Below are 17,530 nucleotides of genomic sequence, written 5' to 3'. Positions count from 1 at the left end.
ATTGAACAATTTGATGGGTGGGTAGATATAAAATTAATGTTGGATAGATTGATGGAAATTCAAATTGAACAAGATGAGTCGATCCCAAGATTTAATAGTAGATTTTCTAAAACATTAATGGATATCCCTAAAAATTATAGGCCCCATGACCAAATTTGTTTAGTTATTTATTTGGGCAGATTGGGCTAGAAGATGGGTTTCTTACTGAGAGATAAACAACCACAAAGTCTATATCAGGCCTATGAAATTGCAATGGATTTTGAATGCAATTTAAAATATGGAGTTATAAGAAGGTGTACCCCTGCTATTGTAAAAGATCTTGCTAAAATTTTAGAATTAAAAACATGTGTAGCTAAAGATTCTTTGTTCAAAAGAGGAGTAGATTCTTTCCTTGTTAAAAATAGTGCATGTGTTTCCAGTATTACATTACCAGGAGGTAAAGTTAGTTCACTTGATGAAGTACATATGAAAAATAAAAATGCAATGGTCTCTTCTTCTAATGTTGAATTGCTTCATGTTGAAGATATAACTGATCACGAAGAGGAAATATGTTCAATTCAGTATAAGGACAAAGAAGCTGAAAGTTATCCATCAAGCGATGAGGGTGAATTTGCTAATCCAACATATTGTGAAGAAGCATCATATGAAGTTGATGATGAGATTCATTGCTCAAGTCAAGAATAGGATCATGATAGCATATGTTCATCTTCATGTGAATCAGATGAAAATTGGGAGGAAGAAAACAATGATGGAAGTGAGTACTCTCTTGCTAGTAAAGGTATGAGTAATGTTCCTAAATCTAAAAATGAATTCGTAGTTCAAAATTATACAAGGCAGCTTAAGGTTGAAGGTTGTGAAGAGGAATTGTATACACAATTCAAAGACAAAGAGATTATCTATGAGGATGGATTGATTGGTTGTGTAGATAAATGTCTTGAAGATATATGTAGTAGTAACCAACAGTATACTAATGATTCTGAGGTTAATGCATCAACACTTAATGATGATTGGTTTCCAAGGCATTTGAGTTACCTTGATAAAGACAATGAGAATAGCATTGATTTAATTTTTATGTGCTCCATTGATGGAGAAGAAAATGAGTCTTCATGTAGTTCTAATTTTTCTTCACATACTAAAAATGCCCACGACAGTGATGTGAGAAATGGTTTAAAATTTTTCATTAACCCACTATATAATGAGGAGTTTGATGTTGATCAACATATCATTTGTCACAATGTCTACAAGGGCGCTTTGCAAGGAGTTATCAATCCTCTTTTTGAAGAACACATGGAGTTTTCAGATTTGATTGAGGATGATTTTAATGATGATACTTTATCCTACTGTTGCAAGAGGTCAAATGATTCTTCTTCTGAGTGTGATGGTGAAAGTGTTGATGAGATTGCATCTCATGAGATTGAGAACAATGTGTTCGACAAGGTTGTTAATGAAAATTAGTATGCACCTTGTAAATATTTTTATGATGAACTTTCTGATGTGAAGATTGATTTGTTTGCTGATTGTGAAGAACCATTGAAGGACTCCAGATTAGTTTTAGATTTGCACATTGATGAAATATGTGAGTACCAGTCAGAGTGTTCATTTGAGTTCACTCTGGTTATGCATAAGGATACACAATTTGAAGGTATGAGTGATCCTTTTCCCCATGTTGAATATCATGCATTCATATTCAAGATTGATAGCATGCATTATTCATTAAATGAAGAGAGTTTTTAGTTTGAGTTTGATAGTTACAAGCATGCTGATCAAAACTTTCATGATGTGCAAGTTGTGGAGAGTGAATCAAATTTTTATATGCATTATGAAAGTCAAAGTTTAGATTTAGTTTTGCTAAATGAGTTGTTTCAGAATGTTGATCTAATTGGAAAGATTGATATAAATGTTACTTCCAATTTACCTCATGCATGTTGAGATGAGAATCAGGTTTATGATAGAGGTAAAATTTTTTGTTGAAATTTGGTGGTCGAGGGTCATCATTTGTACATAGTGTTGGTAGTTGTTTTTGCTTTCAATAAAGCTATTCGCAGGAAGTTTTTGAAGTTTTGGGGGTGGTCTGCTTCCTCCAAAGATCTAAATCCTTGCCATGCCCACAAGGGACATGCATCCCCAGATAGAGCAACTGATGGGACTCAAAATTGCCTTCCCGATTTTGAGCACCATTGAGAAAATTGAGCCCTATAAATGCTTTTAAATGCATTTGTACCTAGCTATACCTTTGAGCCCCATGAGGTGTTTAATACTTCTAGAACCTTTCTTTCAGTATGTCTATGTATTCCATGAAGTTAAATCATCATTCTTAGCCATTTTGTGAAGTCTTGTTTTGAGCATTTGTCAAATCTGCATTTTTGCTTAAGTGTCAAACAGTGATAGGAAGCTGTGTTTGTCATTGAATATCTTGCACCCAGAAATGTTTTATGAATTTCCACTTTGGGAGTGTCTAGTGTCCATAGCTAAGAACCTATGTTTTAGATTTTGAGTCATTTCAAGTCCACTTGACTAGGTTTTGAACCCCTCAAAGTTGGTAGTTTATTATTTTCATGCTTTTGCACTTTGCACACAATTTTGGGAAGCCCTATTTGATGAGTTATAATTTTGACCCAGTAGACCCTAATGATAAAATTCCTTTTGCATTGCATTTAAGGGGTCAAAGACTTGTTATATTTCAAGTTTCAATTCATGAAAAATTTGTTTGATTAGTTTTCAAACGTGATTCCAAATGCAATTTCCATCTTTTTACTATTGTCAGAAAGTGCAGATCTATTAGTACCCTTGTTCATGATGTTGTATCTTAAGCTTCATGATTGACTAGATTGAATGGATTGTACCACTATGTTGTACTCTAAAAATAATTTAAGCATGCCAAGTTTCAAGTCTTGACGAATCCATTTGGACACTTTTCTAGGTCAATTTCATTCGCAAAAAATGTTTTCTGTTAGTGTTTCTAGTTTACAAATTCCAAGTAGCCTACTTTGACCACTCGCCATTTGTGCCCAGTTATTCATCATGAGTCCAAAAAATAGATCCATATTCTCCTTGTGAGAATAAACCAAAGTCCCAATTTTCATCCTTCCAAGTGACTATTTGCCCAGTTCTCAAAGCCAAATCCGTATGCAATTTATTGTTTCCTGACATGTTTTCTTATAGGTAGTTTTGAGAGGTCAACTTTGAAAGTGAATATCTTTTGACCCCAAATTTTTGATGAGACAAGATTTGACAAGGTGAAAGTATGTGGATCATAGAATCAATGTGTCAGCTTCCAGAGCCCAGTCAAGTGATTTGGTCAATTTTTAAGGCAAGTCAACAGACCTCTTCGCACAAATTTGATAGTTGGCAGAAAATGATAAAATGAGATTTTGATGATAAATTAATGCTCGAAATCAATTCCAGTGAATATTAAGAGGTTAATGGGCCAGTTTAAGATTCAGTTGTTTGGAAACAATATTTTTTTTAGCCAAACCCACTTTGGGGCTTGACTAAATTCATCACACTGATATGGTGTATCTCACCGTAGATGCTACAAGTGAAATTGATGAAAACTTCATGATATCCATTTTCTATTCAGCATATTATTTTTTCTTCTTGGAAGTTTAGATCAAGCATGGTGGAGTCAACATGATGACAAGGGATGGGTTACAAAATGTATCAAGATCATGTGTTCTATTTGCTTAAGAAAAGCTCTTTGTTCTTAGAGTTAATCTTGATTCAACACATAGTTCTCTGTAGCCATCAAAAATATTCATTTATTTTCTCAACCCAACTAGCAACTCTTTGAATGAAAAAGCAGTGAAATGAGAAGATCAAGATGCTTTATTCAATGAATATGTCTCAAAATTGGGAGCAACAGTGAGTGATTGATTGTAGCTATTAATGTCCACATCCACAACCACAAGAAGATTATTTTGTATTGGTGTACTTGGTGTGGAAATAATGAGAGTTTCATTTGTGCTCTCCTCCTCCATAGCCAAATTGAGCATTTTGTTGCTAACAGAATGAAATCAAGCAACCAAACACAAATATTGATAGGAATCCACGCATAAAAGAAGCCATCCATCTTATAAAATTGCAGTCAAAAGCTAAAGGCAGCGAAGCCATTTTAGAGGTCCACATTGGAGATTAAGAGAAGATGCTACTTTAAAAAAATGGAGAGCAAATTCATGCATCTACAATGTCACTGTCGTTGGCAGCCTTTGGAAAAACACTATCTAACAAAATCCTCTTAGAAAAGAAGTCAATAAAGATTTAAAGGGCCAAAACATTCACTCCTATACTTTCTCCGACCATGGTAATTCGTAGACCCTGGGAACTAGAACTTGTGCATACTTGTGTTTCGATAGATGATGTGGACCCTGACAGGGCACAAGGGCCTCTACAAAGGATGAGCTTAAAAGGGGTCCTTGAAGAAGCATGTGCCTATAAATGATGAATCACAGAGGGTAGGAATGTGTGTTGCGCAAAGGGAATCCTCGGAGCTCTCGAACCCCTTTGACTACTGAATATAAACAAGAGGGGCTAAGGAGGAGTTCTGACGTTCTTGTTTTGTTCCTCCTGTGTATAATGAACCCATCTATGAGTGGTTCTTCGGAGGAGAGAGGCGAAGAAAATAGCAGCGTTGAAGGAATTTTTCACCATGTAGAAAATACAAAGGAGTTCCAAGTCAACATTATGTTTCGAGATAAATCCCACATTCACTGTGGTGAGTAATTTTAAAATCTTTAAATACATTCCTCTACATGCAATAACATGTCGAAAGGACTCATGGCTTTTGGAAGCCATGGAGCACACTTGAAGACCCCACCCACAAGCACGTGAAGGATAGTTAGAGGCAATTTCTACCAAATTTTGACCAAGTAAGCAAACATAGTATGATGACATCAATAGGAATGAGCCACTGGTGAAAAAGTTCAAAATTTGGCAATTCACCAAGTTGCTAGCCGAAAAATTCCAAGGTTTTCTGGTAGTGACATAGCGAATCGCCAAAAAACCTAAATATTTGGCAAGATAGTGATGGGTCCTGTGCATGATGATGTGGCAAGATCATAGACCGATGAAAGAGATGCTGACACATGTAAGATCTGATGATCATCACTTCCTCACCATAGGGGAAGATGCATGAGGATTACCATAGTGACATAGTGAGTATTGAGGTGGCGATGACATGTGGTAGCAAAGGATGAGGTTGCTAGCCTATCTTAGTGTGACATGTGGCACAATTGTGTAGACCATAGCTAGTAGGATAATGATAGATGGTGTTGTTTGATTGGGGAGGAGGAAAAGGAGTTTTAAATTTTAAAATAATCCCTGTGTGTGCATGTTTAGTCAAATTTGAAAAATTTGATTTCAAATGATGAATATTCTATAGTGCAAACTATAGGATAATTTAAAATTTTCAATTTTATTCTTTTATGTGCAAACCTGTGAATGGAGGCCTGATCTATAAAGGGCCATAATTAGGGTTATTTTTTTCAAAAATGTGCATTACAATATACCACCAGAACCAGAACGAGTTGAATTTTCATTTTTGAGGTTAGTTTTTGCATAGGTCCTCACCGGTTTAGTCTATATGCCAATTTGTGATTCTCGGGGCATTGGCAACATAACAGGTAGATTTGATCATTGATCATCAAAAGTGGCTAGGAGGTAGATATAAGAGTTTGTTGGAGCTTTATGGTGAATAAAATTGATTCTAAAAGGTTTTCTTATTTTCTGGAAGTCAATTAATTGATTTTTCACTTTTACATTAAGTTCATTTTTACATCAAAATCAGTTACATCCTTTCATCATTAGGTTTCTGATATATTTGATGCCCTTCAGAGGTAAAATGCAAGGGTTTGATTACAGTTACAAAGAGAAGGTAGAAATATTCTTTTTAGCTTCTTGAGGGAGAATTCTAAAGAGACACATGTCAATTGAAAATTCAATTTGGGATTTTCCCTCTTGATACATATTCTTTCTTCTTCTCTAAAAAAGGTTGTTGGTTGGTTTTCATTTTCCAGTTCTAGGAGGTCTACTCAGGCTGTGAAAGCCACACACCCAACATTCTCTCTTGTATTGAACAAAAATTTTAGTTTTATGCAGAGAGTCCTTACTTGTTAGGTGATTTTTGAGTTACTCTCTATACATCTTTCATGTATTTGGTTTCAAGGAAAATAAATAAAGCACAACAAAGGGTTTCAAATTCAGTTTGAATCTTGTCTCCTGTTTATGGATCTGTAATCTTTTCTAGTTTGTGATCAAAGAGCATAGATTAGGTTACATTTCATTTAGGAATGTATGTGATTGAAAAATCTTGTTGATGGAACAAAGAGCCATGTAATTGCTTGATGTTTATAATAGGGTTTGCAAATTTCATGATGGGATAATTTTAGTATGAAATTCAAATCTGAAGTAGATGTCTATTCACAAGGTGAAAGATAGATCAAGGATCTTGATGTAGGAGCTATGTCAAAGATTTCAATGAGATGTATGGTTGTAATTGTAATTCATTTAATTTCCCAATAGATAAGACACTAATTAGGGATAGGATCATTAGGTTTTGTTGCTCATACCTGGGTCTTGCTGATATCAACATATTAAATCAATTTCCCCTTTTATGTTGAAAGTTATTCAAAGTTTAACCCACACTTAGCTTACCAATTTCATGAGTTATGTTTTTAGCTATTTCATGCTTGTGATTTCTTGGTTAAGTATAGAAGAATTAGGGGTTTTATCTGTTATTCTAGATCTTGATTATGCTCATTGTACTGGTCACATAATCATATCTTAAGAGGTTCACTCGCCTAGGTTTTGTAGAGCCTGAAGTAGAAGGAGGAGTTATGCCTTATAGTTGGCCTAGGTTCTTGGTAAATTTTGTCCATTATTGCAAATAGCTACCCATAGATGCAATCTTACCCTATATACTTGGTTATTAAAACACTATTAAATCAGGAGCCAATAGGTCACATAAGTAGAAATTGTCCAACAAGATCAAAAGTAGCCAATAGTAAATTCAATAAAGGAAAAGGAAAGGTTGATGTTGAAAAAGTCAAAGAAAAGATGAACAAGACATGGAAGAAAAAAGAAGATTATAGTACATCAAGCTCATATGTGATCACTTCATCCAATGGAGGTGGTCACACCATCCCCAACTAGGAAATCAAGACATATGTATGAGATTGATATTTAAATGATATATCATGCATCAGTTACAAGGATTTAGTTCTTAAAGGATTATATATGCATGAAGAAAGATGGAAAGTATTGTTAAGAACTTGGTAGAAATCTTTAAGTTTTTTTAGTTTTCATGTTACTACTGAGCATGAAATATTTCACTATGTTTCTTTAGTGAAAGTTAGTTGTTTTTGATCTATCAAAGGTGATAGTGTTGGCCAAGCTCATTGTGGTTGCCGATTGTAGAAGGAATTATATAGCAGCAGAGTGAGTTAGAATTGCTATATTGAGCTGAGCTTACAACTATGTAAGCATTGAGCATTTATTGCAAAGTTTTAAGGGCTATATTGTCAATTTTAGACTCATTTTCAAACATTCAAATTTGGAGAGAGCATAAAGATCTAAAGGAGAATTGGAAAGAAGGATTCAAGAATTTTCAAATTGAATTCAACCACTATTTGAAACCATTCATTAGATTTGAGAGGTATTTATCATGTGCCGAGCTATGCTATTTGAATTTTTGCAAACCCTAGTTAGTTGTTATGGAATCTAGTTCTTTTGCTACTATTGTTAAGTAGGGAAAGGAAGTTTTGAAAGTTTAGTTGATAAGTAATGAGATCAAACAACTACATTTCTTGGAAATTCCTGACATTGCATATAAAGGAGATCCATCTGGTGTGTTATCGATGATACCACCACAAATTTTGATAATACAAGATGTAATGTGTTTCTAAACTAGTAAGGTTGGAAGCATTGGGGACATGGAGATAAGAGATGTTTATGGAAGATTGTGTGAGAATGAAGTATTAAAAGAAGACTACAAGGTTGTAGAGAGAAAAGGGTTAATTCGTGCCCTAGATTTTCCAAATGTGTGCAAAATAGAATGAATTAAACTTGTTCTTGATAGAATTCACGACAACTCTGTATGGTTGGAGGATGGCCCTATAAAAATCATAAAGAGGATCATTCATAGAGTGACAAGATATCCAACCCTAGATAGACCTAAGACAATGAGAAGTGATTCAGAATAGGCGATTGAAAAGAATACATGATCACTATGGAACAAGAGAGGAATGACCATAGACACAATTTCTAATCCCCTAATTGCATTTGTAGTGAGAATTATTGCACATAAGTTCTTTCAATCCAATAGGTTAAATAGTGTACCATGCATGGTTGTAGATTTGAGTTACAAGATAGTAAAGAAAGATCATTCTTATGACCTCATTGAGTTATAACTCCACTAGTTATCTCAGAACTTAGGAACCATGATGAAAATAACAAGTACACAATACAAATTTGGTTCAATGCTTGTTTGTATATTTTTCTATGTGCAAAACAATTTTCCCACTTTTGGTAAAGTAGCTTGGAAGACTAACAATTAATTGTAGTGCAGATTGGTGAATTTACAAAGCAACTTGGAGATAATTTTGAGTTTGTGATGACTAGCTACTTTGAAGACTTTAAGAAGTCAATGAAATAAAGACAGAGAATTCCAGTATCAGTAGTAGAGAATAATTTTAATGATGTCTATTTTCTAGTTTATGTTGATTTGACATATGTATAAGCTATTGTTCCAAGAGTGAGATGGTTCAAACCATTTCCCTATGAGATTAATGTTAATGAGGCATCTAGAATTATCACTACTTTACTGGTAGAAGTAGATAAGGATGATACTACTTTTGGAAACTATGATGTGGTAAAGTCAAATATGATAATGGATTTGAGGATAGGAGGTAGAAGGAGATGAAGAATAAGAAGATAATGAAGTTGATGAAGATATATCTACCCAAGCACCACTTTCTCTCACACAGGGTCAAGGTGAAGACCAAAGAGAAGAAGAAGCATGAATTGATGATAGTGTTGATGGAGAAGAATCCAATCAAGCACTTGTTGCCATAGAAGAAAAGAAGAGAAAATAAAAGAAGCTAGTAGAAAGAAAACCTAAAGGGGTTGTGAAACCAAAGCATATAGTTCCTATTACCAAGGATAGCACAAGAGCTACTACCAAGAAGACTCAGGAGGTTTAGAAGCCTAAATGCAATAGAGCTAGTATAGCTACACAAGGAGGTGAACATGAGTAGAAGCAAAGAAGGAAGTATATTTCCCCAGTTGAATCAGATGAGGAAATGATAGAGTTAGATGATAAAAACTAATTCAAAGTGGTAATTCATAGTCCCTCTTTTGATTTGGACAACTTGTGTGAAAATATTAAGAATAATGCTGATTTAAGTGGATTTACACATGTTGAGTTTGATAAAATTGGGAAATTAGATATGGATAAAGTAGAAGAGTCTATATATGCCATGATGGAAAATTTTAAGAAAACTCCAATTGAGATTGCCAACTCTCTACCAAAGAGCCTATATGATAGAGTTGAGCAAAGGTGGCAATATAGTCTTACAATGGAGAGAAATATTAGAGAGACTACACTTGCAATAGTGATGCTAGATTTGGAAAAATCTGAGATGAGAAAAGCTATTATAAGTACAAGGGAAGATTTTCTCCAAAGTACCAAGATTTTAGCATTTTATAAAACAAGATTGAAGCTATTTTCTAACAAAGCACACAAACATGGAAGGTAATTTATGGGCTAACAACACAAAAGGCTATTGAGAAAGCACCTAAGGAAGTAGGTGAAGACAAAGTAGAGGAAGAGGTAGTTGAAGCAACAAATGATGAATATGTGATGGAAGTCCGTAGGGAAGGCACTATAGAGGTAATGGTTGAAGAAGAGAAATAGAAAGACCATAATGTACAAATAGTACAAATGCTAAGTGCTAGTCCTTAAGCAAGTATAGTAAAGGTTAAGGATGTGTCTGACACCACCATTCAGAACATCAATCCCCTCACAAAGGAGGATATGTAGAAGATATTGACTAATTTCATGAACAAGGCACAATTATGCAATCATCCTATGTTGGTGATTGTGGATGAGATTGAGAAGACATAATTGGCATCTATAGTGGAGAAAACTCAAGCATTATCAAGTGCCCCCTCTCAATGTATAGAGGTGAAAACTACCATGCATATGGTAGTATACAATAGGAAGGACATAATGCCTTCACATATCAGCACCGAGGTACCTGCAATTAAAATAATTGAGAAAGAAAGGCCACTAGTTCAAATAGGTTAGGAAGCCAATACTACACCTACACCACATTCATAAGGTGGAGAAGAGATCAAAGAGAAGGAGAAGGATAGGATTGAAGATTTAGTCTTGACTATAAAGCAAGAGGAAGTAATAGCAATACATACACTAGTCACATTACTAGACACTCCTACACCTACACCTAGTCAAGCACCTCATAGGCCAAGTACTGAAACTACACCATTGCAAGCATAAAGGTCAAGTCCTAGAACATCTAAGGTTGATAAGGTGACATCCTACGGTGACAAAAAATTAGTTGAGGTGATTGAGTTACCAAAGAATTATCTTAAAAAATTCACAATAGAGTAGATGAACATATTGTAGGATGCTTTGGTAAGAAAGAAACACCAAGAACTACTTAGAAGGGAGCACAAGAAAAGACAAACACTTCATGACATCAAAGACATATTTCTTGATGCATTCAACTTCCCTACACTTGATGAAGCCAAGCCAATCATTGAGCAATTGGTAAATATTGTAAAGAAAATCAATGTTGAATACCTAGATACCAATGTAAAATTATTGAAATGGTTTGAGAAGAAATTCCAAAGCTAGGTGAATGAATAGATATCTAGTGCCATTTTACTACACTAGGTTGAGTTAGTAACTAAGATTGGGGGTGTGAAGAAAGTCTTAGAGAATACTTTCTCTCTATACACAAAGTTGTGTGATACAACTCTGTTCACACAAGAAGTGCATCACCATATTGATACTTTGCAAGGAGATATGAAGCTAACATATACCACTCTACCTAATTGTCCAGCTTAGAGTCACAAGCTTTTTAGGAATTTGGTGAACTCCCAAGTTTAGTTAGTAACATTGAAAGATCAAGATGCTAATATTTAGGCTACACTAATTAGTATCCAGTCCATGCCCACCCTACACATGGAGATACTACACCAAGAATTGGCCTTTGTAGAAGTAATGATGACAAAAGATCCCCATATTTCTACACATGAAGGCTTAGTACAACTTTTTTCCACATTATCTATTCAAATAAAATCATTGGAAGTAGTGTGTGATAACTAGGATGCAACTCTGAAGATAATATGTGAGGTCCATAAAACTTTCTTGGACAAACACAATATTCATGTACAACTCATGACATAAATGTCAAAAGAGGGAGAATAAATGAAGGGAGAGAATGAAGAAAGGGGGAGAATGCATGAAAGGAGATATAAGTTTTGGGGGAGATCAAATAGAGATAGAGTTAGCATAAAAAGTCTACTCAGTAGGAGTATTCAATTTCAATTTAGAATAGAATAATCAACTTAGGGGGAGTTATTCTATTTTGAGGTATAATTGATGAGTCATAAGTTTTTGCAAAATTTTGAAGTTTTGAGATTTTGTATGTGATACAAATAGTAAATGGATATTATTTGTGTTGCTTGAAGATCTAAAGAGATTCATGCATGACCAAGTATTTTTCCACTCGTGTCAAAGGAGGAGATTGTTAATCTTAGATTGGTTTTGATATTTGAGTGATAATATACTTAAGTCATTTACTTAGTTCATTCTAAACAAGTAATGTACGTCGAGCATAATTTTCAAGATATTATATGTTGAGTGAGAGATATACATTATTTGCTGAGTAACTAGTAAGCACCAAGTCACTCAAGTGCTGAGTGGATAGTAAGTGCCAAGTTATTAAGATGTCGAGTGATCAGTGGATGCCAAGTTATTCAGAGGTCAAGTTATAGTATTGAAGTTGTAGTTGATACTAAGCATCAAGGAATTAAAGTGTTGAGTAATATAGTTTTGACATAGTTGTTTGTAATGGCAAAAACTTCTATGTAAACCATTTTTGAGCCAACTTAAGGATTGTTTTACGATTGTAGATGATAAGGAAGAGCCTTTATTGAGGATCCCTATGCAGTACATGCAAAAAATTAGAAAAAGGGAAGGATTAAATGATAATATGGGTGAATCAAAATTTTTGAGTTTTACCTAACCCTAAGTCACCTAGGTCTTCTTAAGGAGGACAAACCCTAAACTTAGTATGAGTGTGGAAAGAGAAAAGAGAGAATTTCGCAAGCACAAACAAGGCATTCATGGTGACTAAAGAGTTGTGAATTGAGATACATTGCATAATCAGTTAGAGAAAAACATATGAAAAGAATTAGAGCACATAAGAGATACATCTGATCAGTAAGAATCAAGTACACATCAGGAAAGAGGTGATCTATTATCTAGTAGCAGAGTGTTAACCACAAGATCATTGCTGATACATTCTAGTAGGTGAATAAGTTAAATCTCTTAACAGAGTAGTCTTAATAGGCTATTGTAAATCCTTTAACAAGGTACTTAATTCATTGTAAGTTAAATTCCTTTTACTAGGCACACTTCTAATAGGGTGTTGAAATCCTTTAACAAGGTAAGATCTAGAACAATCTTGTAAGCTTTTAACATGGTAGACCTTTCATAGGGTAGATCATGTTTTATGATCAAACATTGTAACTATTGGTCATGTTTTTAGTTTGTGCTTTTTTGAATATATATATTGAATTGAATATTCTAGTTTTTCTTTGCAAAATTAGGGTTTGATGTTCTAAATTTCCTTAACCCTAGAAAAATGCTAACTATATTTAAATTTGAAATGTGTTTACCTAGAAAAATTTTTAAATTTAGTGCCTCTTCATATTATTTTCAAGTGGGAGAATATTTCTTTTAAAAATATGCCTTTATGTTTCTAGGAACCTTTTATGTGGTTATTCTCATAATTTCTTAGAGCTCCCAAAATGATTTTAACCATTAGATCTCTCGTAGATCAGTGGTGGTTGCTATGTCATTATGAGAAATAGTGTATCTTTTATTGCTAGTGACTTGGTGACCAACGAGAGGTTGCATGGAGGACCTTTTCAATAAATAAATGATTTTTTAAGGAAAATCACCCATGCTATCAACTCTCTTCAAGAATGATGATGGTCACCTTGTCACTATCGAAAGTTGAATGAACTTTGCCGATAGTGATATAGTGATGACCCATTGAAAAGAGAATATGATAGAACCAAAATAAACATTGGCACCATAAAGATTACATGTCATTAATGGCCATGTTAGCATGTTAGAATGGTATGATGTAATATGACACTGAGGATCCACACTCAAGGAAACATACTTGCTGATCTGTGCCATTAGATCTGCTCAAGATCAATGGTGGTCGCTATGTTATTATGAAAACTTGCTCAATATTTACTATTCACCACATGGAGACCAAAGGAATGTTATATAAACCAACCACATTTGCAATGGAATGATCATAGAGTGTTTACCGCATCATCAAAAATGGTTGCCATGTCACCATGAGAAATTGCTCAATGTTTATGCTTAGCAACATAGTGAGAGTGTGACACGTGTCTAGAAGCACATGTTGGTCTAGTGTAATGAGCCAACAGTGAAAAGAAAAGCTTATGTGTATGGATTCAATTGGTTTGACTACCAAATTGTAAGGAAGAAGCTGAGTCATCAAACTTTTAATCCCTCAATTGTCAGATTTTTAAGAAATCGATGGCTTACTTTTAAATTTGGAAGGTGTTGCCACCTTGTTTTTTGTTATGATCCATTTATGAGAATTAAGGCTCCCTATGTGAAGTAAAACCAATGATATATTGCAATATGTCACAATTTTTCTCCATGCAAACACATTTCTAATTTTCTAATAGCAAAGAACTTGTTGAAGATTTGTTCCTGCCTGGTTGAATTGTAAAAGAGCTTTCCATATTTTCTATTTGTTGTAGAACTTCAAAATAGAATAGTAGTGAGCCAAGTAAGTATCTCAGCTCACATATTACTCAGAAAATTCTAGTTTTTTTGCATTATTGTCATAAAATATGCCTCTAAAGGAGGGTTTCTCTGGAAAAGTAGAATATGCTAGTAGGAATATACATGGTAATCTTTTGGAAGAATTAATCGAGTCCACAATTGAGTGAGCTCAAATTAAAAAGATAATCCCTACGAACCCTAGGCTTAAGATTGTAGATGGTTTATATGATAAAGGGAATTGGGTTAGGGATGCTATTACATCAAAAAAAAGACTCTAGCTTTTCAGGAAATTGTTCTCAGAGAGGAAGTTGTTTGCCCCTCATGGGAATATTTGGAACTTTGATTTGGGTAAACTACTAGTCCCTGGGGTTTTCATTGACTTAGATCTTCTTGTAGCAATAGCCCAAAATTATGATCCCATAGCCAAGATAGTAAGTAGAGTAGATGGGGAACCTCTGATAAGGATTAATACTGAATAAATCTAAGAGGTTTTTGGTTTGGAGCTAGTCATAGATTACCATTAACCCATTGATTTTCAGGGTTTGGAGAAGGAATATTTGTCTAAAAAGGATTAGGTCATGCAAGGTGCATTAAGAGAACACTTGGCCATGATTGGAAATTTGACCTTTGTTATAGCATCAATTAAAGAGCCCTTTAAGAAGGAATTTTTCAATAGTAGGGCCATAGATATTTACATGACTTTGTATAGGGTTTTTGGTGAGGATGAAAAAAATGTTATGGTGATAAAGTTCATGCATATGATGACACAAATATCTTCTTTTGGTGTGGATATCATCTTTTATTTTGCATCTTATATAGCAAAGGAGATTCATATAGGATTAAATGGGATTGCAAAGAGCAAGGTGGAGAAAACATTTGGCTATTATTCATTGTTGATGCATTTGTTCTTATTTAAAGGGGTTACCTACTTTGAAAAGGAGATGGTTCTAAATAGAGAATATGAGGGAGAAGTTTTTCCAATCTAGTTATTGAGTGTAGATATGACCTGGGATGCAGAGGAGGCTAGCTTTCTTAGCTTTGATAGACACTTTGCATCTAAGTTGAGACAACTCATACTAAGGGACAATCCCAGAATCCCTAAGGCACTTCTAGATTTTATTAGGCCTATGGACAATCCTTCTAAATTGAAGGTATCCCAAAATTAGGTAGATATTGTACCCTATCTTGTTTCTTCAATTTTTAGAGTATATGGTTTCCAAGGGACTCCCCATGTACTTCCTTACCAAGTTCCTCTAAAGGTAGGGATAGCTGAAATGCTATGCTAGATAGGTGGGTTGGAGGAAGCATAATTGACTGGTAGGTCTAGGGGCTCAATTTTCCCCTCTTGTACTATTACTCACTAGTTCATAATCATTAAAGGTGGTTGGGTGTTCCTTTATAATTTTTTGGATCAATATAAAATGGCTATCTCCAATGCCTATTTTTGTGATAGTGAGGGATTTTTTGATGTATTCAGATGAAGGGCTAAGACTGGTGCAAAGGATCATCAACCCTACTTCCCTAATGATATAATAAGAAATGAGCTCCCTTTGCAAAATTAAGAGATCAACAAAGAGAAGTGGATAATTTACTCTAGGGTTTTAATATTTATTAATTATTTTGATAAATATTATAAACCTCTAAATGATGCAAAAATAGAGGTAGATAAATTAAATAAACTGATCAATACTTTTCTTGATATTATGGAAGTTATGAATGAGAAGAAATTATTTTTTATTAATTCTTATCTTGATAGGGCTTGAGAGGTCATGAGAAGGTTATCTTTCACCCCTGCAATAGGATTAGGGCAATTAGTTGTTCAAAGAAGACTTGACTACAATATAATGCAAAATAAAAGGCCTACAATGAATAAAGGGAAAACAAAAAATAGGGTCAACCAATACTATTGCAAATGAGAGGCCTGATGAGCCTATGCCCAAGAGGCATAAGGTAGAAAAAGTACAAGTGCCTCAAACTGAGGAGTATTCACCCACTCAATCCCCATTACACATAGGAGATGAACAACTCGCTAAGGAGTAAGTGGAATAGTTGGGATCCCAACAGGGAGTTTTCATTACTACATCAGAATTGGAGGAGGGAAGTCCTCAGAAACCTGCTATGCCAAGCCTTGATTTGACTATTACTAATTATAGAGGAAGGGAGTTGGACCGTGTTGTGGAACAAACCAATGAAGAGTTCATTTTTTATGACAATTTTGTTAAGTCTAGAGCCTTCTATCAGTTTTTTTGGAGGATGAACATTGAACTTTATGAAGAGAGATGTAATAAAATGAAAATAGAGCATCTTGAGATGGAGGAGGCAGATCTACAAAAACAAATAAAAGATGAAATGATGAAAGATTTTAAAAGCTTGACCCTTGAAGAAGGATGGAAAATGATAAAATCATCTAGGGTTCTGCTACTACCAAATTGGGATATTGCAAATGCAATGGTCTTTAATTCTATTACCAAGAAATTAAGTGTAGATGAGAAGGCAAAGAAAGAAATGAAAGGTGCCAAGTTCAATGAGGAACATGCTACATTGGTAATTTGGTCAATGAGAAAAGGATCCAGAACTAGCTCTTCCAAGCTTGATGACATAGGCATGATAGGAAATTTAAATGTGAAAAGAGTTGAAGAAACTACAAGTGGAGAGGCTGCACAACTAGGTGTTGGATTAGCCAAATTCACCTTAGCCACAAATCTAAAGGATAAAAGAGAAAGGTTAGAGTTGTAGGATAAATATGAGAAAGTTTTAGTTGCCTATAATGAAGAAGTCCAAAAGAGAATTGGACTAGAAAATAAATTAATGGGACACCAAGGGAAATCTAGTAGGCCTAGGATCACTTATTGTTATCCACTAGTGGACCCTTTTAAATCCACTCCTCTTATTAAGATTCTTGACACACCACAAAGATCTTAGTATTACATTGCAAAGGATTTTGAAGAAGAAAAGAGTAAACTGTGGGCATTGCATGTAGAGTTAGAGATCCAATATGAGGATAGGTTAAGGAAAGCCATCATCTATTTAGTTAATAAAATTGAATGACCAACTTTGTATGAGTAGTTAGCAAAGGTAATAAATATATGGGATGAGTTGAAAGCAAATGATGATGCCCTAAAGCCAATTGTCAACAAATGGAGTAGAAGGAATAAAAGTGTCACTCATCTGTGTTTTTCTATTATCAATTTATCTTGTGAGTATATAGAAAAGACTTATGATTTGACCAATGATCTATCAGAGTTTGATGATAAAAGAATTGTATTACAAAAGAGGATCATAAATTATCTTGACAAGTATAATAGATTAATTTTCAACTCTTCCCGCATGCCATAGATAAAAAGGATAAGTTGAAAAATAAAGAGGAATGGTCCCAAGAATTGAATGACCTATTATCCTTCTAATGAATAATGTCATAAATGAGAAAGGAAATGCATGGTGGGAAAATATAAC

Source organism: Cupressus sempervirens, chromosome 8 (assembly GCF_028749045.1).
Source record: "Cupressus sempervirens isolate cs-2001-9-10 chromosome 8, ASM2874904v1, whole genome shotgun sequence".
Taxonomy (NCBI): Eukaryota; Viridiplantae; Streptophyta; class Pinopsida; order Cupressales; family Cupressaceae; genus Cupressus; species Cupressus sempervirens.
Note: the sequence above shows the minus strand (reverse complement) of the source record.